The sequence below is a fragment of the Triturus cristatus genome, chromosome 4_1 (genome assembly GCF_964204655.1).
Source record: "Triturus cristatus chromosome 4_1, aTriCri1.1, whole genome shotgun sequence".
NCBI lineage: Eukaryota > Metazoa > Chordata > Amphibia > Caudata > Salamandridae > Triturus > Triturus cristatus.
The window spans coordinates 1,166,931,589-1,166,954,057 of record NC_140585.1 but is presented as its reverse complement, the minus strand read 5'-3'; the positions used below and the strand labels follow the sequence as shown (position 1 = coordinate 1,166,954,057).

Here is a 22,469-nt window from a genome sequence, read left to right as displayed (position 1 = left end):
ACCAAAAAATGCAAAATGCCAAACCTAAATCGTATGAGATGGAACAATTTGGCATGACTAAAATAAAAAGAAAGACAGGGCTCAATACCTGGAGTGCAAACTAGCAAAGAGTGTTCTAAAATACTTTTCCCTCCCTCTTCTACAGTTCCTCTAATTGAATATAAATGAGTAAGAAAATCACTCTTCAATTTCACTTTTGGTATTTTAACAATACTACATGGGTTATAAAAACAATCCACCAGCCCCATGGTCTCTAACTGTTTTTTTATATAACTAAGCCAGTGTATTTTGTCGACTGATCCAGTTTAACACAATCTAAAATGATAGCACGATTTAGAGCTAGTTTATCCATAGTCCAAATCGAATGCCACAGTAATATCGGTGCTAACTGTATGCGAAAGGACAAAGGTGTTAAACCTACTTCGCTGTGACAGATAGTGGCAGCAAGACTTTTAGGAACTGTCAACAAGCGTCTCATAAAAGCATTCTCTGCTCATTTTAAATCCCCTACATTACAAAAACCCCATACTCCGGCACCATACAGAGTAGCAGAACAGGAACGTGCCTTATAAATATTAATAATTGTGTTAATTGGTTTAGAGCCTAATTTTTTTGTGAATCTAAAAATCACCTCCAAATTCTGATTAAAACTACTAATCCTTGATTTTGCTAGCTGATGCCAGGTACTTTTTTGGTCGAAGAGAATTCCCAGGTAAGAAAAGGTGGGTACATAGGACAACTTTTCATTATTTATGAAACAAGATTTTAAAACGGAGGGGGTTTTACCCACCACCATAGTCTAAGATTTCCCTGCATTAGTTTTTAATCCAAGTTCATTCATGAAAGCATTAAACCTTGTTAAAAGCCTCTGCAACCCTAACCCAGTTCTGAACATTAGTACACAATCATCTGCGTAGAGTAATGCAGGCAACATCCTCCGACCTATCAAAGGGGCATCCACATTCCCATATTTAATAGAGTTTTCTAGGTCATTTATATACAAACAAAATAAAAATGGTGCGAGAACGCAACTCTGGCGAACCCCACAATTAATTTTTATTGGGGACGTAAGTTCGCAACCGGCTTCATACCTGACTCTACCCGTGACATCTTGATGCATAGTGGCTAGGAAATGGACGATGGATGTTCAATGCCCATAGTCAACATCTTTTCCCATAGTCTCCCTCTCTGCACCCAGTCAAAAGTGGACGTAAGGTCCATAAACCCAAGATAAAGAGATCCAGGTTTAGCTAATGTATACTTGCTTATGACCAGGTGCAGGTGAAGTCATTGTTCCACCGTTCCTAATCCCCTCCTAAAACCATATTGAATATCAGATCATTTCCCACTATCGGTTGCCCAGGCCTCTAACCGTTCTAATATAACCCTACCCATCAGTTTACAAGTACAATCTATTAAAGAGATCGGCCGATAACTTTTAGGGTCAGACCTGTCTCCTTTTTTGAAAATAGGGACTATTGTCACAGTTCTCCACGAGTCAGGGGGTCCCACAATTGCACAGCAACTTAAAATGTTTGTCAGCAGTGGGAGCCATGGGTGGGGGTTATCTAAAATCAAATCTGCCGGGATACTGTCAGGGCCCAAAGCCTTATTCTTCACGGTATGGTTTAACACCCTTTCTACTTCATCCAGTGTTGTGTGAGGCAATTATTATTATTATTATTATTATTATTATTATTATTATTTATTTTTATAAAGCGCATAGTCACCCGGAGGTATCCCAGCGCTGAAGAACCCTAAAACAGTAAAACTGAGGACCGAGGCTGAGTTCACGAGGGGGACATAGGAGCTAGGGAAAAAGATGTGTCTTTAGCAGTTTCCTAAAACAAAGGTATTGGGGTTCCAGACGGAGAACCCGAGGAAGGGAGTTCCAAAGACGGGCCGCATGGACCGAGAACCGTCTTCCTCCTGAACGTGCTTTCCTAAACCTTGGGGCGTTGATGAGATTTTCTGCGTTGGAACGGAGGGATCTCGTGGCTATGTAAGGGGTGATGAAATTGCGGAGAACTGGGGGGCCTTGGTTGTTCAAAGTTTTGTGCACCAAACACAAGGCTTTAAATTTAATTCTCTCCCTTATAGGGAGCCAATGCAGGAGTTTGAGGGCAGGTTTGGCCGATGATCTTGCCGGGGTGTTGGTAATGATCCGGGCAGCAGTATTCTGAATCCTTTGCAGTTTATTCAGTGTTGCTTCCGGTGCACCCAGATAAATCGCATTACTATAGTCCAGTCTTGATATAATAAGACCCTGGACTAATAGTTTTTGTGATTTCGGAGGAAGAAGGGGCAGGACTTTCCTCAAGGATTTTAGAAGACCGAAACAGGTCCCTACGACCTTCTTTGCTTGCGGGGCGAATGAGAGTTCCGAGTCAATCCAAACACCCAGACTTTTCACCTCTGTCTTTGGGTCTGGGGGAGGACCTAGACATGTTGGCCACATGTCCAGAGGAAGTGAAGTTCCTTTTGAGCCGAGTACAAGGACCTCGGTTTTTGTCCCGTTTAGTTTTAGCGCTGATCTATTCATCCAATGATGGACCTGCGTGAGGCAGTTGAGGAGATCAGCTTTCTGTTGTTTAGGGTGGGACAGAGACACCACTAATTGTGTGTCGTCAGCATAGCTGATGACACTCACTCCGAAAGGGGAGATAACCTCCTCCAATGTGGACATATAGATATTAAATAATGTGGGGCTCAGGGAGGAGCCCTGAGGCACACCACATTGGAGGGGCATTTCGGAGGAGCGGGCGTTCTTCTCCCAGATCTGATAAGATCGTTGTGTCAGGAAGGATGAGAGCCAGGATAAGGCTGTGCCTTCCAGACCAACTCTTGCCAGCCTTTCGATGAGGAGTTGGTGGTCAACGGTATCGAACGCTGCGCTAAGGTCGAGGAGGATCACTGCCACTGATCCTCCTCCATCCAGCAGCGTTCTGGCTTCCTCTACCGCCGCCAGGAGGGCGATGTCCGTGCCCTGTCCTGGTCGGAAGCCCGTCTGGGAATTTTTCAGTTTGTTGTTAGCCTCTAGGTACTGCGAAAGTTTCTTGTTGATGAGTTTTTCCGCGATTTTACTTACTCCTGGGAGTAAGGAAATGGGCCGGTAATTCGCCAGGTTTTCAGGGTCAAGAGTGGGTTTCTTCAGTAAGGCCTTTACCACCGCCTTCTTCCAGCTCAGGGGCACAACTCCCTGTTGAAGTGACGTATTAATCAACTGAGTGAGGGAGGGGATGATAGAAGGGGCTACCTCTTTAAGGATCCGAAGAGGAGCAGGATCTCTGGGGGAGCCGCTCTTCATGGAGTTGAGCGTCGTCCGTACTTCGTCTGAGGTGACCTGGCCCCATGTGGACAGGCCGGTGGAAGAAGTCGGATATGGGAGAACGGTTTCTTCCCTCGGGCTCAGGGGAGGAATTGAATCCAGGATTAATCGGATTTTGTCCTGGAAAAAGTTAGCCAATTGTTGGCATTTCTCTTGGTCAACTTTAGGGTCAGAAGGGGGTCCCCGTTCTTGTTCTGGTGGTTTTGAGAGTTCTTTGAGGATAGCAAATGCTTCCTTCCCGGAGCCACCCGCTCTCTCTATTCTCTCCTGAAAAAACACGCTTTTGGTTTTCCGGATAGCGGTTTTATAATTGAGAAGAGAGATGGAGTAGATATTTTTATTTGCTCCTGTTTTATCACGTCTCCATGAGCGTTCGATTTTTTTACATTCTTGCCGTAGGGCTTTAAGCTCTGGAGTGTACCATGGAGCAGGGGATATCTTTTTAAGCTGTTTAAAAGTAGTGATTTTTGGAAGCAAAGCGTCGAGAGACGACGTAATCCAGTCACTGAATTGTTTATCGGCCGCATTCGGGTCCGAGGAAAGCTCGGGAGTGGAATCTGTAAGAGAACGGGCCCATATATCAGATGACAATTTGTGCCATTGGCGGTCGGTAACCTGGGTTTTAGGAGTTAAGTGATTAGATATGGGAGTTTCCCAGAAGAACGGAACCAGGAAATGGTCAGTCCATGGAAGGGTCACCGGAGGGTTGGTGGTCATCGTTGGAATATTGGTAAAGATGGGGTCCAATAGATGGCCCTTCTCGTGGGTGGGCTCGTTGTTCACCAGACATACCTCTAGAACTGTAAGGTCATGTCTGATGTCCGCGGCGACACGATCCGTTGGATCAAGGAAGTGGAGATTGAGATCACCTAATAACAGGAAGTTGGAGGTGGAGGAGGCTAGTTGAGAAATGGATTCAACTATGGAGTTGGAGAAATTGCCTGGGGCCCCAGGGGGACGATAGGTCAGAAGCCCCGCCACAGTGAAGGCTGGGGAGATTTGGATGGAGAACTGGCCGCACTCACAATCCTCGATATCAGCGTTAATCATCCTACAGACGTATCGTTCCCTGTGGATTATGGCTACCCCGCCTCCCCTCCCTTTAGGTCTATTTAGCGTTTGGCAGAGATAACCTGTGGGGAGGGCTGTGACGACATCCGGATCGGTGCAGTCAGAAAGCCATGTCTCTGTTAGGAACATTAGGTCGAAATCCTGATTTTGGATTAGGAGATTTACTTCGGTGGCGTGTTTCGGGAGGGAGCGGCAGTTGAGGAGTCCAGCTTTCAGAGCCGGTCTGGTGATTTTAGGGGGGGGAGTCGGATTGCAGTATGAGCAGGTCGAAAAGACCTTACCTTCCGTAACCGTGTGGTAGCAGGTCAGGGTGGTTTTCGGACGTAGGGCTCGTAGTGTATCAGCTGTATACATCACTCGCTCCTGAGGGTCACCTGGCAGAGTAACAGGGCCACGGGCCGTCCGGGTCCGGACGGGCCCAGACGGGCTTGCCTTTGGCGCGCCTTCGGCGCGCTGACGGCGCGCCCGCTGCGCCCGTCCGCTGCGCGTCCGGTAATTGCACATTATTTTATGGGTTTAAGGAGGGGGGTGGGTGTGGCCTCAGGTAGGCGTGGCCTTGCTTCCTCGCCGTAAATGGCGGCGGGAAATTGTTTTTCCAGGGTTTGCTCGTTGCAGCGAAGGAGTCGCTGTTTCAGCGTGACTCTAGCCCGCTCTGACTGTTTGCCGGGTGAGTGCGCTTTTTAAAATACAATTTTAGTAAGGTGACACAAAAATACAGTGGTGATAGTTTTTAAAAGAATTTCGGCGTTCTCCCGGCTTCCGCCTCAGGAGTTTTCAGGTTCTGTCAGTTTCAACGCTGCTGGTCGCGTATATATGCTGAGGGGGGTGGGCGTGGCCTCAGGTAGGCGTGGCCTTGCTTCCTCGCCGTAAATGGCGGCGGGAAATTGTTTTTCCAGGGTTTGCTCGTTGCAGCGAAGGAGTCGCTGTTTCAGCGTGACTCTAGCCCGCTCTGACTGTTTGCCGGGTGAGTGCGCTTTTTAAAATACAATTTTAGTAAGGTGACACAAAAATACAGTGGTGATAGTTTTTAAAAGTATTTCGGCGTTCTCCCGGCTTCCGCCTCAGGAGTTTTCAACTGCCCTGTAGTTTATATTAAAATACGACTCACCATTGATACAATATAAAGAAGAAAAGTGTGCAACCCAGACTTAGGGCATAATTGTGGCGTCAATATTGCTATTATGGTAGCTATTAAAGAAGTCTGAGTTAACGGTTTTCCAGAAGAGTCTGGTGTCTTTACTCTGACAAGCTATATGGCGTTGTTCCCAGGATTCTTATCTTATATCTCATTTACGTCTCCCTAGTGCCTGTTTATACTCGAGTCGCGACTGTCTAACTTCCATTATGTCTCGAGGTTTTTTCTTCAGTGCCTTAAGAAGTTTAGTGTGGAAATATGTACTATCACTGTCAAACCACCTACTATGCCTTCCAGGTTTTGTTTTTAGATCCCTCGTTAGGGCAGCAGTGACAGTCTCAATTATAGCCGCAAAGGATGTTAGCATAGATGAAGATTTAAACTATATTTCAAACAGTCTAAAACTTGATTCAAGTTGATTGTCATGATCTGTTGCAAGACAAAGTCAGAATCAATAGTAGACCATTTCCGCAATATCCCCTTGTTTTTAACACAAGTTATTGGGCATAATTTGATAGGTATAACGGGAGCCTGTGCATTTTATCACACACAGGACCAGTAAGATTGATCATAACTGGATTCCATGTAAAGCCCGCCTTAAGAGAGCTTGGCCCAAACCTCCACCCCCACTTCCGCGCTCTCAGAAAATAAACTTAGTTGCAAAACAGAAGGAAGGCACAGGTGGGAGAAGCAAAACCAAGGTCACAGCGATAGGGAGGCAATAGGGAGACGCATATAGGTGAGTGCAACAGGCAGGGGGCGGGAAGTAGCCAACATGTGAAAGAGCAACATGGAGTCCAGGTGTAAAGAAGTGCACAAAGGAGACAGCTCAAAAATCACACTCACATAGAGTGCCTAACACAAAAGAAAAAAAGATGTTCTTGAAAAGCAAGCAGTGGAAGCCACAAAGCCAACCATTTTAAAGAGATAGAAAGAGGCAATACTCCACACCAGGGGCAAACAAAAGAGTGATAAGCTGGGACACGAATAAAAAGCAAGCAAACAAGACTCACAAGGAAAGCCAACCTATGGTAAGCAACGAGCAGGCTCCAAGCCCATGTATGTTCTTTTTTTTCTCCTTTATGTTTTACTTTATTCAGCTGTGTAGGTAGACAAAACAGGTACATCTCCAAGTCTTCTGAACTCAAATTTAAGAATAATTCCAGATTTCAGGGTTAGTAGTTAAACATACAGAAAACCCATTCCAGGTCCACAAGGGTATCGATATATATAACCATCCTTACAAACCAAGCAGCTATAGCAGCCGCATAGGTAAGAACATATGGAACAGGCATCAAATCCCTACATCATAGTAACAACATCTTGTTAAATTCCCCATTGCAGTCTATTATGCATTTGTTACGGTACACAGGTAAGACCGCAGTGCAGACCAAAAGCCTCGAGGTCTTGCTGTGCTAGTAAACGTTGTGGAATAAGTCTCCGGCCATTCTTCGTAGAGATTCATATCTTTAAGCCAGTCGTGAAAGCGAGGAATCTTACACCCCCTCATACCATGGCCGCTCTCCGCTTGCCCAGCACCACTGTTGTAGCAGTCAATTTACAAAATTCCTTTGGATTGTTTTCACACAGCCAAGCAGTGCTATGCTGGGGGTAATCTGAAAATCCTATCCTCTCATATTTTCCATAGCATCTATTACTTTCACCCAAACCGCAGTTACTTCACAACAGAGCCACACCATATGCATAAAGTCCGCCTCTTCGACTAAGCATCTTTTGCAACTGGTGTATCTCGTGAGACCGTACCTGGCCATCGCCAACGGTGTCAGGTATTCTCTATTCAGAAAGTTATAATGAATTAGTATGTATCGGCCCTTGGACGACACCTCCCTTGTCGGCTGGAAAAAGTATGTCCTTATTGCATCAGTGATGTCTATTCACAAGTCCACAGACTATTGTTCTTGCACCCGGTGGACCACTACCTCTATATCCACTTGGTATAGTCTAGTGATTAATTTGATAACTCAATTAGTGGACAGCAAGATTCTTTAGGAAATGTCAGACACAGTTTGTGTGCTGCCTGCCATACCTCAACACAAGTAATGGTGTCTGTTAGCGTGCTGGTTGTCTCCCCCAGATACTTCTGATATGTCCTAAATACATGATCTGTAAATTGATCCCCCAACGTGTTAATTTATTTTTTATGGAGCTGTGCCATTACGGTGGATGTACAATATATCTGCAGCAGGTAATAATGTTTGATAAGAATGTGGGATGAGTAAATTATGGGATGTTACATAGTGACGGCAAGCGAGACAAAGCCCATGCAGCACATTTCACTGTATGTATCTCTTGTGTAGTCTAGTGAATTGGAGATTCAGGGCACCTTGTATCGGAAGTAGGTGCATCAATCCCTTCTCAAGAGTATCGTGCTGTTCATTTTGCCTATTGTGAATCCAGCGATGGATGAATTGCACTTGTGGCACTTAATATTATGTTTCAGTGTGTGGTGCTGTAAAACCCACCTCTATCATATGGGAGTTGTAATTTGTTCCAGCTTATTCTAGATTGTGTACCTGCCCATGCCAATTTTATCACAAGCGTGTTCAGCTGCGTAAAATATGCCTTGTTGAGAGGGATGGGTACATTTTGGAGCATGTATAGCAGTGTTGGCAACACCACCATTTTCATCAGTGCAATTCTGTTGGGTAATGACAGCAGAAGTTTGCTCCATTCGTCTACCAGTGTGCTGCGGTTCATCAGACCCCTCCTGTAGTTTTCTTGCAAAATAGATTGGATATCTGTATACTCTAACGTATGCCCAGGTAACGGACAGTTTCTGTCTGCCACTGCAGCAGGTATTCAAGTGTAGGTTTGTGTTGTGGTGTCTGTAAGGGAGACAATGATCGATTTTGACCAGTTGATCCGTAATCCAGAACAACATCCAAAATGTATAATCTCACATGTGATTGGGTTTAAGTTCACAGCAGGATCTTTCACCACAAACAGAGCATCATCTCCATAAATCAACTTAAGGCTATCCCGAAATTCCAGATAAACACCCTGCTGATGATGAAATTCCCTAAGGATATAGGCTAGGGGCACTAGAGAGAGCTAACAATATTGGGGACAGGGGACACACTTGGAGTGTTCCACAACTAATCTGAAATGCAGCATATTGCCCATTGTTTACCCTGACTTGAGCCAGGGACTACGAATAAATAAGCTTGACAAATTCAACATGGCATTCCCGAGTCCCATTCTCTCCAGAACTCCTAGCAAAAAACATATTCAGCAAGCACCTGTATGTTCTTGATGAGACACAATATGTCTTGCAACAGACAGTGCATGCACAGTTTAGTAGGCGTTGAGCTAAAAACAGTCCTGTTTGTTCCCTCGTCCCTAAATGTACACTTACAGCCTACACCATGTTGAATGGCAGGAAGTATTTTTTTGCCCTATCAGTCGCGTTTCTCCCACCCCAGAGCTGTTTTAAACCATGAACAAAGTGGGCAATTGCACAGGACCCCCACCATCTAAAGGGGCTCCTGGTATAGTGATTAGGGCGGATGTATGACGTTACAACGCACACTTTTACAACGCATGCACTTACAACGCATTTTTTACAACGCATAATCCATTACAACACACTACACTTACAACGCATGACACTACAACGCATTTTTAAAAACTACCTTTACAACGCATACCATTACAACGCATAATATTAAATTGCATTTAAGGTAAGTATTAGATAGTATAGGGGTAAAAACTACTTTTCTAACTCCAGGGGGTGCAACAGTAGGGTAAATGTTGGATAGTATAGGGGTAAAAATTACTATTCTAACTCCAGGGGGTGCAACAGTAGGGTAAGTGTTGGATAGTATAGGGGTAAAAATTACTATTCTAACTCCAGGGGGTGCAACAGTAGGGAGTAGTGTTGGATAGTATAGGGGTAAAAATTGCTATTCTAACTCCAGGGGGTGCAACAGTAGGGTAAGTGTTGGATAGTATAGGGGTAAAAATTGCTATTCTAACTCCAGGGGGTGCAACAGTAGGGTAAGTGTTGGATAGTATAGGGGTAAAAATTACTATTCTAACTCCAGGGGGTGCAACAGTAGGGTAAGTGTTGGATAGTATAGGGGTAAAAATTACTATTCTAACTCCAGGGGGTGCAACAGTAGGGTAAGTGTTGGATAGTATAGGGGTAAAAATTACTATTCTAACTCCAGGGGGTGCAACAGTAGGGTAAGTGTTGGATAGTATAGGGGTAAAAATTACTATTCTAACTCCAGGGGGTGCAACAGTAGGGTAAGTGTTGGATAGTATAGGGGTAAAAATTACTATTCTAACTCCAGGGGGTGCAACAAGAGGGTAAGTGTTGGATAGTATAGGGGTAAAAATTACTATTCTAACTACAGGGGGTGCAACAGTAGGGTAAGTGTTGGATAGTATAGGGGTAAAAATTACTATTCTAACTCCAGGGGGTGCAACAGTAGAGTAAGTGTTGGATAGTGTAGGGGTAAAAATTACTATTCTAACTCCAGGGGGTGCAACAGTAGAGTAAGTGTAGTGTAATAGTATGCGTTGTAATGGTAGGCGTTGTAATGGAATGCGTTGTAAAGGTAGTTTTTAAAAATGCGTTGTAGTGTCATGCGTTGTAAGTGTAGTGCGTCGTAATGGATTTTGCGTTGTAAAAAATGCGTTGTAAGTGTAGTGCGTTGTAACAGTTGCGTTGTAAAGGTTGTTCCCCGATTAAGCCAGTTAGAACTTACTCCATGTCCTCTCTTTTTCTATCTCAACCTCTCTCCCTCACTCTTCTGACATCTACTCCTGACTGTGTCCCTCTGCTTATCCCTACTAATCACTGCCACACAACTCTGTGCCTTCCTATCTACTTCTTTCACTCTTACCTATTTCTCGCTCTATCTTCCCTTTTGCTCTACTTTCTCACCTCTCTTTACCTCTCAGTACTTCTCTGTCTACTTTCTTCAAACGTACTCCAACCTTCCTGCAAACATATTGCATCTGTCTCTACCTCCACCTTTAATTTCTACGTTAACTTTCTCTACCTCTCTATCTTTTTGTAAATTATTTCTCAATCACTGAAACCCACCCATTCTCTTTCCCTCACTTTCTATCTACCCCTTTCTTTGACTATCTCTATCCCCTCTCTGTACCACCCTCTAAAGATGTTTCTATTCCTCACCTACGTCTTCTGTCTTATACCTCTCCCCTTATCTCACCTCTTCAACCACACCCCTATTTATCTCTATCTACATAGATTGACATCTCTATATACCTACCCCGATCTCTGTCTTTATTCTGTACCTCACCTTTATCTACCTCACTTCACTTTCTATACACTTTTCTCTATTTCACTTCTCTATCTCTCATGGCCTCATGTCTCTCTTCATCAATCTATTCTCAACTCTACATCTCTACAACAATGCCCCCTCTCTATTTCAACTCTGTCTACCTTACTCCTCTCTACTTCACTTCTCTCTGCATATTACTGATCACCTGTCTCTCATCCTCATCTATCTTTACCTCACCTCTCTACCTTACAATTCTCTCACTACCCCATGGTTCTATTCCTCCGATTTCTCACTCTGACTACATAACCTTTCAATTTACCTCACCATTCATTCACTACCTCACCTATCTACCTCCCTTTTTCTCTCTTACTACATGTTTACTCTACCTTGGCTCTCAATGCCTTACTACTTTTTAACCCCTTTAGTGCAGGTGTCGGCCTTTGGCCGACACCCATACTACCTCTCAAGTGTGTTTGTCAGCCATTGGCAAACACTAGGGAGGCACAAAAAGGCCCCTCTGGTGCTCTGCACCAAAGGGAGTCCTTTATTCTTCTTTAACCTCATGCTGCTCGGAGAGAGCTTCCCGAGCAGGCTGAGTCTTTTGTTATGCTTTAGTGCAATGACGATGAGCGCACAGGGCTTTTTGACGTCATTACACTAGAGTGAAAGTTAAACAAGCCTTTGGGCTCATTTTACTTTTGTTGTATTAGTGCTCGAGGGGCATATCTCAGCCTCCGAACACTGATTGGGATGGGAGAAGTATAGTTGGAAAGGGGAGAATCTCCCCTTTCCAATAATATCTCTGCCCAGTCGCTATAGGAGTGTGATCCATCCACTGGGACTGCCGGGGAGACTGCTCAGGAGGAGGCGGCTTGAATATTTTCCGAGAGACATCGATATTTGTACAATTTCTTAAGATGTGTAGAGTAGGCGAGCCGCGGGGTGGTATGCATGTGGGTGGCAGCGTGCAGCCTTTGGTCCTTTTGAGAACACTGATGGGGCTCGTCCCATAATTCTGAGTTCGGCTCCCTGGCTGCGTGGGGCACTATACGTCTCGCCGAGAGGGGGTCCGGTGCGGGCACACTGACAGGGGGGGGGGGTGGGGGTAGAGAGGGGGCGGGGTGGGGTGTTAGGGATGACAATGCTGCGGAACTGCTTTCTCCTGTACTGTCCTAAGTTTGCCTAGTTCTCTTGCACAAGATTACTGTATGTAACGTTGATATCATGCTGCAATAGTTGGGGAAAAACCAATAAAAATTGTTTAAAAAAAAAAAAAAGGAGTGTGATCCATAAGCAGGGCTCCACCCACAAGACACCAGGGACATTGGGGGAGCGGTCCCTTGTACAAGGGCTTGTGCTCCCACACCCCTATAATAGAACACTATTTCTGCCCCTCTGAGGGTGGATGGGGGTACGTACCCCAGATCTGCCCCCTGGAGGGGCACAAAGCCCATTAGACACAGGGACTATTGTTTAAAAAATATATAGAGTTGGGGGCATATTGGCATGGCCAAGTCCCCACCCCACAAAAAATATCCTTCCGGCCTCTCTTATTAATAAATGTAGATACAAAGATTTTAGCTAAACGTGTATTGCAAAACGGCTCCTTCCCATGCTCCCTTTCATGATACGACCTGAACAGGTGGGATTCATGCCAATTAGGTCCACTTCAGACAATTTGTGAACGCTATTTGCACTAACACATCAAGTCGATCCTGCGTTGGCAGTGGTGGCAGTATTTCTTGATGCGGCCAATGCCTTTGATTCTCTAAAATGGTCTTATCTCTTGATGGTGCTGGAGAGGATGGGTATGGGTAGGATACTGGTCCGGTGGGTCACGCTTCTTTGCATAGACCCTCAGGCTAGGATCAGTGTTAACAGTCTTTTTTTCGTCCCCAATTGCAATCACTAGAGGAAAGCCCCAGTTACCGATTTTGTTTGTATTAGCAATGGAAACACTGGCAAACATCATTCCCACAGAGGAATACAATTCCATACACGCAGGTTAATTATATCCTTGTATGCAGATGACATCCTGTTGATACTGAAAGATCCCAACAAAAATCTGATTCCAGGGGTGGGGGTAGTGTTGCTTTTGGGATTCAGTCAGGTTTGCTGATTAACTGGGATACATCTATTATTAGGCCAGTGACCAAGAAGACTGAAATGCCCAGATTTACAATGGTAGACGGAGACTATACACTACCTGGGTATCTGGTTTCATCTTTATAGTGAGACACTGTTCTGAGAAAACTAATAAAAATGTGTCTCTAAATTGGAATAGCATGTGGACAGATGGATGAAGCTTCCTATCTCTGGCGGGTAGGGTGGCAATAATGAAAATGGTAATCCTCCCAAGATTACTATACCTCTTTCAGAACTTTCCGATACCACTGACAGGTGCGTTTCTTTCACGGTTAACAAACCTAATGGCCGGACAGGCCTAGGCTGGCAGCCAGCCTAGAATTGCTTTGACAAATTTAATACGGCCATACAGGAAAGGTGGTTTCTCCAACCCTGACTTTGAGCCTTACTATCTGATGGCCAAAGCCCAATTAGCAACTACTGGCTCTATGATACTGGCCAGTCGTCTCATAGCAATTTAGAGGCGGGTCTACTTACCCCTCTTCAACTCAGCGGTCCTGTTCTTGGCCCCCAGACCCTGGGCTGAAATTCATACGGTGCACCTCACTACCTGGATCTGGTCTTGACTGGCCATATGTACTGCTATACTCTCATGTAGTCACCTCACAGCCCCCTCGCTGATCACCCTAGGCTGTTGATGATGTCTGAATTCGGCATAATCCAACAATTGCTCAGTAAGGGCCTAGAGGAGGTGACAGATCTGTTCCCTAGCGGACAGTTCCTTTCATTTGAGGAGTTTCTGGTAGGCTCCCCACCCTGTTCCATGCAGACTTGTTGGCTATGGATACCATGGGTTTTTGGAGAACCTACAAACCCAATATATCCCCACAACCAGAAGGGTTTAGCGGGTGTAATGGTATATTGCAAATCAGCCATTGTGACAAAAAGTTTCAGGCGAAAAAGTTGTCGCAAATAGCTGTTTTTTCCTACTCATTTTCAATATTTCTTTATTTCAACACTTAGTTTCTTTGGGAAAGCCTTGAGGGATCTACACAAGACCCCGTGTTCAATTTAAACTTTCTCTACGTTTCAGAAATCTAGGGCTTTTCTAGATCACCCATGTGTTTCACACTGGTTTCCACTGCAAAGTGGAGGTAGGTTGAGAGAACAAAAAATTGGAAAAATGGGCTACCGCTCTGAAAAATGCCCAAACTGTGGTAAACAAAAGTACTTTTTTTATTCAGCTCAGCATTTTCCTGAAAGCTGGGAAGATGGTGACTTTACCACACCAAACCATTTGTCGATGCCATTTTTATGAAAAACGACACTTTTATCCAGAGCACTTTTTTCCTCAAAAACTCAAATTGTAGCTATAGTTTGCCTAGTTTGTCGGTCCCCTCCAGGGGAATCCACAAACCCTGGGTGCTTTTAGAATCCCCTTGATGTTGGAAAAAAAGGACACAAATTTGGTATTGATACCTTATGTGGAAAAAACATTATGGAGCCATGAGCACAAACTACCCCAAATAGTCAAAAAAAGGGCTCAGCACAGGGGTTAGCCCCAGCAGTTAAGGGGTTAACTACCTCTTTCTCTACCTCTAGCTATTTCACTATCATTACCTCATCTCTCTCTTTACTGCCTTTTCTTTTTTAAATCACACTCTCTTCTTCACCTACCCCTCTCTTTATACACATCTCTATCTCATCTCTGTCTCTACCTCCCTCTCTTTCTCTCTCTCTCTGTACCTCACCTCTCTTTCTGTAACTCACCTCTCTGTCACTCAGATGTACTCCTTTTCCATCTACACCTTATGTCTCATTCTTCACCTCACCTCACCCATCTGTAATTTTCTCACTGCCTAAAAACTCTCTTTATCTAACCAGTCTTTCTATACCTCACATCTGATTTTGCCCCTCTGTACCTCATCACTCTCTCTTTTGCTCTCATTTACTCATTTCTCTTCTTGTCTCCACCTGCGTCTCTATAATGTACCTTTCTTTCTATCTCAACTCTCTCTCAGCCTCATCCACTGGTGTACCACATCCCTTTCCCCCTTATTTCCTTTTCATTGTATGAAGCTCTCTCTACTGCTCTCCCTTACTCTACAACCTTAAATCTCTCAACCTCATTACCTCTACCTACCTCTTCTTCATTCTGCTACCTTTACTTATGATTTAGGCTTTCTCTGTTTACTACATGCCTCTTCCTACCTCAGCTATCTTTCTATCTTATCTCTATCTCTTTTCTATCTCTACTACGCCTCTCTCACACTACAGTTCTCTTTACCTCTCTATCCTCCTCCTGTCTTCTGCTCCCTCCCATTTCTCTTACTCAGCACATCCTGGGATTCCTGTCTAGCCAGAGAAGTGTACATGTAGAAAGGTGTGAGGAGGGAAAAGGCACAGGAATAGAATTAAGGACACTTTTTTCAGATGTTCCGTAGTAGAATGGGGAAAAGTCGCAGTGCACTGCTTTTATTTTCCTTATTGTTGCAAGAATAGCAGTTGTGAAGGGGATATATTTGTGATTATGGATATTTGGCAAGTAAAACTATAACATCAAGGGTAATGTGCATGTTTAAAAAAAATATTATCCTCTAATCCACTAGAACGTCGTCATGTCATTGTGTATTTCCTATGATGGAAGTAACAGTCTGGTTAGGCACTGAATTTAGCGTAAAATGAAGTTGCTAGGCAAAATACACCTAGATCCTGCCACACTAAGAAATGGTTTCATCAACGAATATTCATGCCATATTTTGGTACTATTGGCTGGCGAATGCCGGACAGATTGAGCTTTTGCCTGTTTTTTAACATATAATTCAATAATATTCAACATCATGAGGGTTGAACTGGCTGAAAGTGGGCAATACATTAAAGGTTGTTCCCAACAAGGAGCACCAAAATATGTGTTGCCCAGAGCCCAAAAAATCCTTAAGATGACACTGCTTATGAAAATCCTTTGTAAAGTTCTTGCATTGTGGTTGGGCCGGTGATTCCCCGGCTGGTCCATGCGGATCAATGTGGTTTTATACCAGGCCGGAACACCACCATAAACATTAGGCGTTTAATGCACATCATACATGAAGTAGAGGGAAGAGTGGGAGAAATAGCTTTGGACTCCATTGATATTGCCAATGCATTTGACACTGTGAATTGCCTAATTGGGGTCCTTAAAGCAATGGGCTTTGAATGAGGTTTTCGCGATTGGGTGAGATTGCTCTACACAGAGCCCACAGCAAGGGTCAGACCTGGCAGTTTTGTGCTCTGCAGCCCTGAAGATCCGGAGGGGCAGATGGCAGGGGTGCCCTTTGTTGCCCCTGCTGTTTGCGATAGCACTGCAGCCTTTGGCCATAACGCTCTGATGGGAAATGGCAGGGTGGCATATCCGAGTGGTAGGACTGGACCATTTCTTTTCACTTTACGCTGACGATACATTCTTCTACCTGATGGCTTCGAGTGAGTTGCAACCATTATTACTGCAACACCTGGACATTTTTGGTGACATTTCAGGGTTGCGAATCAATCCAAACAAGTCTCTGGTGTTCCCCTTGGATGAGATGGCATCACAGGACCCTGCTACACTCCCAGCTTTGCCATTGCATTGGGAAACTGACCAGTTCTGTTATTTGGGATTCCAGGTGGCACACTCAGCCCAGAAACTGAAACAATATAATACTGACCGCGTGATAGAGGGTACAGTTCAATCAGTGCAATATTGGAACACGCTCCCACTGTCTCTTATAGGATAAGTAACAGTGGCGAATATGGTGTTTTTGCCACACAGCCTAAATGCTCTCCAGCACTCTTTGAGCACCCGGCCACGAGCAGGGTTCAAGCGACTACACTCTTTATTGACAACACTGGGGTGGGCGAGAGGTAGGAGCAGAGTGTCCCGGGAAGTTCTTCATCTACCCATGGAGGAGGGTGGGCTGGCATTACCCGTCCTGGAGCTATAATATCTAGCATCCCAATTGCAACATGCAGAAAAATGGTTATCGGATGGAGAAAACCGGGAGATGGATCTCCTCCTAGACGATTCCAGGTAAATGGGACTGCCGCAACTGCTCCATAGTAGTGGGCGAGGTAGTTCGGCACACCACGCACACTGCTTTGCTATGGGAGCGAGGGGTGCAAGTGGTACTGAGACCCGCCGCTTTCGCACACAAGTTTACCTTCTGGGACCTTCCAGCATTCTGCCGGTTGACCACCACGGTGGACGATACTGCTTGGAGGGAGGGGGTTGTTTGACACTGGGGAATTTATACCCCAATAAAACGTTCATTACGTTTGAAGCAGCTGAGGAAGCCTTTGATGTCAGTCAGAGTCAGTTCCAACTGTGCGCAAGTATCGTAGATGTAGTCTAGGATATCTGGCCAACGTATCTGGCAGTCCCAATCTCCTCCGACATGTTCAGTGCACTACTGAACTTTGGTGGGGGAAGGCATTTAGTATCCCATCTGTACAAGGCCATGATTGCTGATAAACAAAGGACCACAGGCCTGCGAGGAGGAAATTGGTACTCCACTAGAGGAATCATAGTGGAAGGGTATTTGTTCTCTGGTTAAACACGGGACCTGTAATGCACGGTTTAAACTTGTACATTTCAACTACATATACGTTACATATATAACTTCGGTCCTGTTGCTCAGAATACGCCTTACTAAGACAGATGGAAGTCCCAGGGGTCAGGGCGACCCAACCACCTTCCTCCACTCGGCTTGGCACTGCCCCCTGATTTGTAATTTCTGGGACCTAGTCATCCAAAGACTGGGGTATAGCGAGGGTCTTACATTAGATGCAAACCAGACCAGATGTTTCCTGGGAGACATAGAGAAACAAAAGGGTAGGAAAATGGAATGGAAATGTATGCAATTGGGCCTGCCACTGGCAAAAAGACAGGTTGCCATCTTGTGGATAGTTCCCTTAGGTCCTAGGGAACAGAGTTGGATGAAGGATGTTAAAGAATGGAGGGCAGCAGAAGAGATCTGTTTTCGTCAGTGTAGAAGGGATGAAAAGGAGGCAGACAATTTATAAACTTGGGGCCTATTGCCTGGCAGGGTTTGAAGAAACAGGGTAAGGACAAGAAGACCACTGACAGGACTCTGACGCTTGAAGACATATTTTTTACCCGTGGGAGGTGGGACGTGTATCTGTGGAGAAGAGGCTTGGACGGTGCTCACTAAAGTGATGTTTTTGTCCTTATTGATTCCCTTGTACAGAATTCCTGCTGTTGTATAACACATGTGGAGGGATGTACTGTATGTTAAAATGCAATAAAATAAAATCTTTTCAAAAAAAGATGCCACTGTTTCCTCCCACACCATAGTTCTTACCAATCTTTTTATAGGCTTTGCACATAAAAGTGGTCCGACTTTAGTCTCACACACAGTGCATAAGGCAGAGGTCAGGGAGCACCTCTGGAGGTGGCATCTCACTTTACGCCGCTTCTATGTGAGCGGTGCCTTTTCCAGTTTCCCGCTTTCTGTAAGACAGTGGTGAATACTGGGAATCAACAGTTTTCCTGTCGTCATATTGTTGCCAGTTGGAAAGAGCTAATCCTCCCAGAGGCACGAGAAGATTAATCCCACTTGAGATCACAGGAGGGCCTGACGTCTACAATTCATTGTTTTTGCAGGTGAAAGACTCATTTTGCAAGTGTGCGGGTGTTGAATCAAGAATGTGAGTGGCATTAGTGCGTAATTTAGATGGTGGTTGTTGGTGGTGCCCACTGGACTCATTTGTGGGTACTGGGACTTATGTTTCATCATCAGACTTTGACTGGGAACAAGAGAGAGAAAGACAAAAAAAGACAGGAAGAAGGAGGAAGAGAAAGGCAGAAAACAGTAACAAAGGCTGAAAGCTGGGATGAAAAAAGTACCAGCAAGAGTGAAATAAAGGGTGCAAGGATGGATGCTGATGGATCTAAAAGGCATGAGGTGGAATCACGGATGTATGACGTCACAACGCATGCTGTTACAACGCATGCTGTTACAACGAAAGTTTTACAACGCGAGTGCATTGACAACGCAGGACATTACAACGCAAGTCTTTACATCGACTTGCACTAGATGGCGTGCTAACATTAAAAAAGTGTAATTTACTATTCCAACTCCAGTCCACGTAACAGTAGGGAAGGTGTTGGGATAGTAAACTACACTATTTTTAATGTTAGCACGCCATCTAGTGCAAGTCGATGTAAAGACTTGCGTTGTAATGTCCTGCGTTGTCAATGCACTCGCGTTGTAACAGTTTCGTTGTAACGGTAGTGCGTTGTAAAAGTTGCGTTGTAAAGGTTGTTCCCCGGAATCACGGCGTGACAGTCTTAGCATTCAATAACCGTGACATTCAGGAGCACAGGCAACAGGATTCTGAGAAAAACGTTGGAAACCCTACACTTACTTTTTTAGGTCTCGCCTGCGATGCAGCACATGCGCGGCTTCGCCTTGGCGAGATCTATTGTCGTTGCTTTTGTGTCCGGCTTCTGTGGAAGCGGGGTTGGGGTCCGCCCTGTCGGCATTAGGCCCCACCCACCCAGACTGGAAATTTCGCGAGCCTTGCTCGGGCTTTTTATGAAGCATTCTCGCCGTTTGTTGGTGTCCGCCCTGTTCATTAGGCCCCGCCCACCTTGTTGATAGTAACCGAGAAGCAATCTCTGGGCAGTCATTCACTTCGTACACACCACGCACATTTAAATATTTCCATCCAGTATGATAGAATTTTCTTGCGATGTGTCTTTATTAAGTGATTGTACCATATGGGATAAATAGGCGGCAGACCGGTACGGTTTTTATTACATTCAACACATCAATGCTTTGCACAAAAGGCAGATATCTATATACATAGCTGTTAATATATCTAGGCTTGGACCTTTACTTGCCACAGCAACATGGCGACTGTGAGCGAGTTAGGATTCGGCAAAACACTCACAATATTGGGCACGTGATGTATGACGACATCACCATACCGCAAGAAGATCTACGTTTTTCTGAGCAGGCGCCATTTTTAAAGACCGGATCAGTGTCAGTCTTAAAAATGCCAAAATCGTACCGGGTTCCAAGCGGGATACTCGCTGATTTAGAACTGGACTGCCTCGCAGCAAGGTAAGAATGGGACATGGTTATTAGAGAATCTCACATTCTCGCTTTCGCTATTAGCACTTTCTGAATTTATGTACGGGTGAGGGAGGCTCTGCACACCCACAGACTGAGGACTGAAATGCGCGTCAGTGCATATAACATAATTGCGCTTCTATTTGCTGAGTGTGGAAACCTAATAGCAGAAGTTTGATGGTCGTCCAACATTCAAAGCTGCCAGCACTAATATAGGTATAGTGAGGGGCGTGTTTTATTCAATGTTCATGTTTCCTATGAGCTGTAAGAACCTAACGGATAACACTTGGTACAGCTACAGACTTTATGAGTCTTGCAGGATAACTCTACCGCAGTAACGAAGCACTAGTAGTATATATATTACAAGCATTTGCAATGCAATAGGTCTTGCATTCACTCAAGTTTGAGCTATTATTATTGTAATTGACAATTTATTTATGTTTTACAACCCAAAATATAAATAAAAGGCATTGTCCTTTACAATGTTAACAGCTTAAACTCGCGTGAATGCGAGACCTATTGCATTGCAAATGCTTGTTTTAAATTAAGCACTAGAGTAGGACCAACCAATACAATTGCAGGGCAAGCCGAGCCAGAGCTGAGCCAAGGGTCTGGCTCAGATCTTAGTTAGAGCCCGTGTAGAGATGAGGACCTAAAAATGTGTGGAATGTAAATCACACAACAAACGTTATGTAAAATATGATAAAGTCACTTTAAAATTAAAAAATGTGTATTTCTATAACATGTGAAGCTTTGACATTAATTTGTCACACAATAGCGCTGCACTGAGAAGTACTTACTAAAAGTAATAGCTTTTAAACATAAGCAATTAGTGCACTAAGAGCCAAGACAATTGTCATGGAAAGCCCGTATGTGGCCCACATTATTATAGAGCAACATTATAGTGTATTTAATCAAACACAATAGGTTTTTGTACATCTGGTATTCTAAAGTCACATATTTGAAAGTGCTTTCATACAGGATAATGAAGAAAATAAAATATTTGCTTAAGATCACACAATTTAAGCGATGAAGCCGTGATTTTTTCCATGTTTTCTGGTTTCACTTTATATAAATCAGCCAAGAAATGGGTACCTTTGTCTTTCCTTATGTTAAGTCTTTGTTTTTACCTCTTTTTGCATTTTCTATTTAGAATGAACTTGCCCTAAAGGCGCTATTGGAGTGCTTTACACGAGCACCAGTTACATTACACAAAGTCCCATTCATTGCTTTAAGGCATGGGGAGATAAAGCGATTTGCCCAGAATCATATGGCTTTGAGCTCACCCTGAGACTTGAACCAGGTTCCTCAGTTCCAAAGTTGGCAGCACTGGCCGTAGTGTCACATCCTGGGTAGAGGAAGGATGGCAGGCAGAAGCTGCATGAAAGCTCGACTCGATATGTGCTTGAGGTTCGAGCAGGACCTCCAGCGGAGCCAGGCATCAGGCTCGAGCCTGGCATGAGCTTTCAGTGGCTTGCCTAGCTCTATTAAGCACTGAGTTACATCCACACATTGTGGGTGACTTGACCATGCATGATGATGGCTCTGGAATCTCAACTGGAACTTCATACTTCAAATTATCGAAGTAAGTAAGGGTTTCCAATGTAGGTCCAGATGGATTCACACTACATTTTCAGAGCAGTGGTGGACTATGTATATGTATTTTATGTATATATCCTAAAAATCTGTCATGGATTCGGCCCTCCAGGATCTATGTTGGAAGCCCCTAGCATACAGTCCCTAAAAGAAAAAGTAACAATGGCTCAAACATAAGTGCCACAATGTAGGGCTTTGGCAGGTCTTCAACTAAAACTAACAGACAAGTGGGTTTTGGAAAAAATGTCAACACACAGAAAATTGCATTGATACAGATTTGATGTGTAAAGATAGAAAGTGGGTGTAAATTGAAATAGTGACCATAACAAGTTTCTGAGTATGTACTTTTGAAAACAATTAGATGTGTGATGTTACAAACAGCTCAATGACCCAAAACAACTTCAACTTGAACTTATTTAAATTAAATTGTTTAGGTTCACGTAGGACTGCAGATAAAGTTTGCAATTGGCAGTACATTACTCCCTACTTTTAGGTCTGAAGGAATAATAATTTCCCAAGCAAGGAAAAAATAATTCTCATTCCCAATGGGATAATTTTTAAACAGGTTTGAAAACTTAAAATGTATTAAATTTAAAGATAAGTCATGGTCATTCTTTTTTTCTTGGAAACTGAGGTATTTTTCACCTTAATCTCCTCCACCCTGTTCAGATAAGGCAGCTAGATTAGTAGTGTGCCTTCCCGTGAAACATCACTACTGATCGGGACCTTTGGCTATGGTAGTGGGTGCCAAAACCAATAGAGTCCTGTGAATCAGTTTCTCTGACTTAGAGGAACAAATCCTTGCAACTTGCTCTAGCCGTTTCATCTTGTGACCCATGTGATCTTGAAGGTCGATGTCTACAACC

The 22,469-nt window shown here is 44.2% G+C and overlaps 1 protein-coding gene across 1 annotated transcript in view; it reads left to right on the top strand.

The window, feature by feature from the left end:
• RASAL3 (RAS protein activator like 3) overlaps nt 1-22,469 on the top strand; it is a 213,903-nt gene that overhangs the window by 18,118 nt on the left and 173,316 nt on the right. The gene's annotated exons all lie outside the window — the stretch shown is intronic.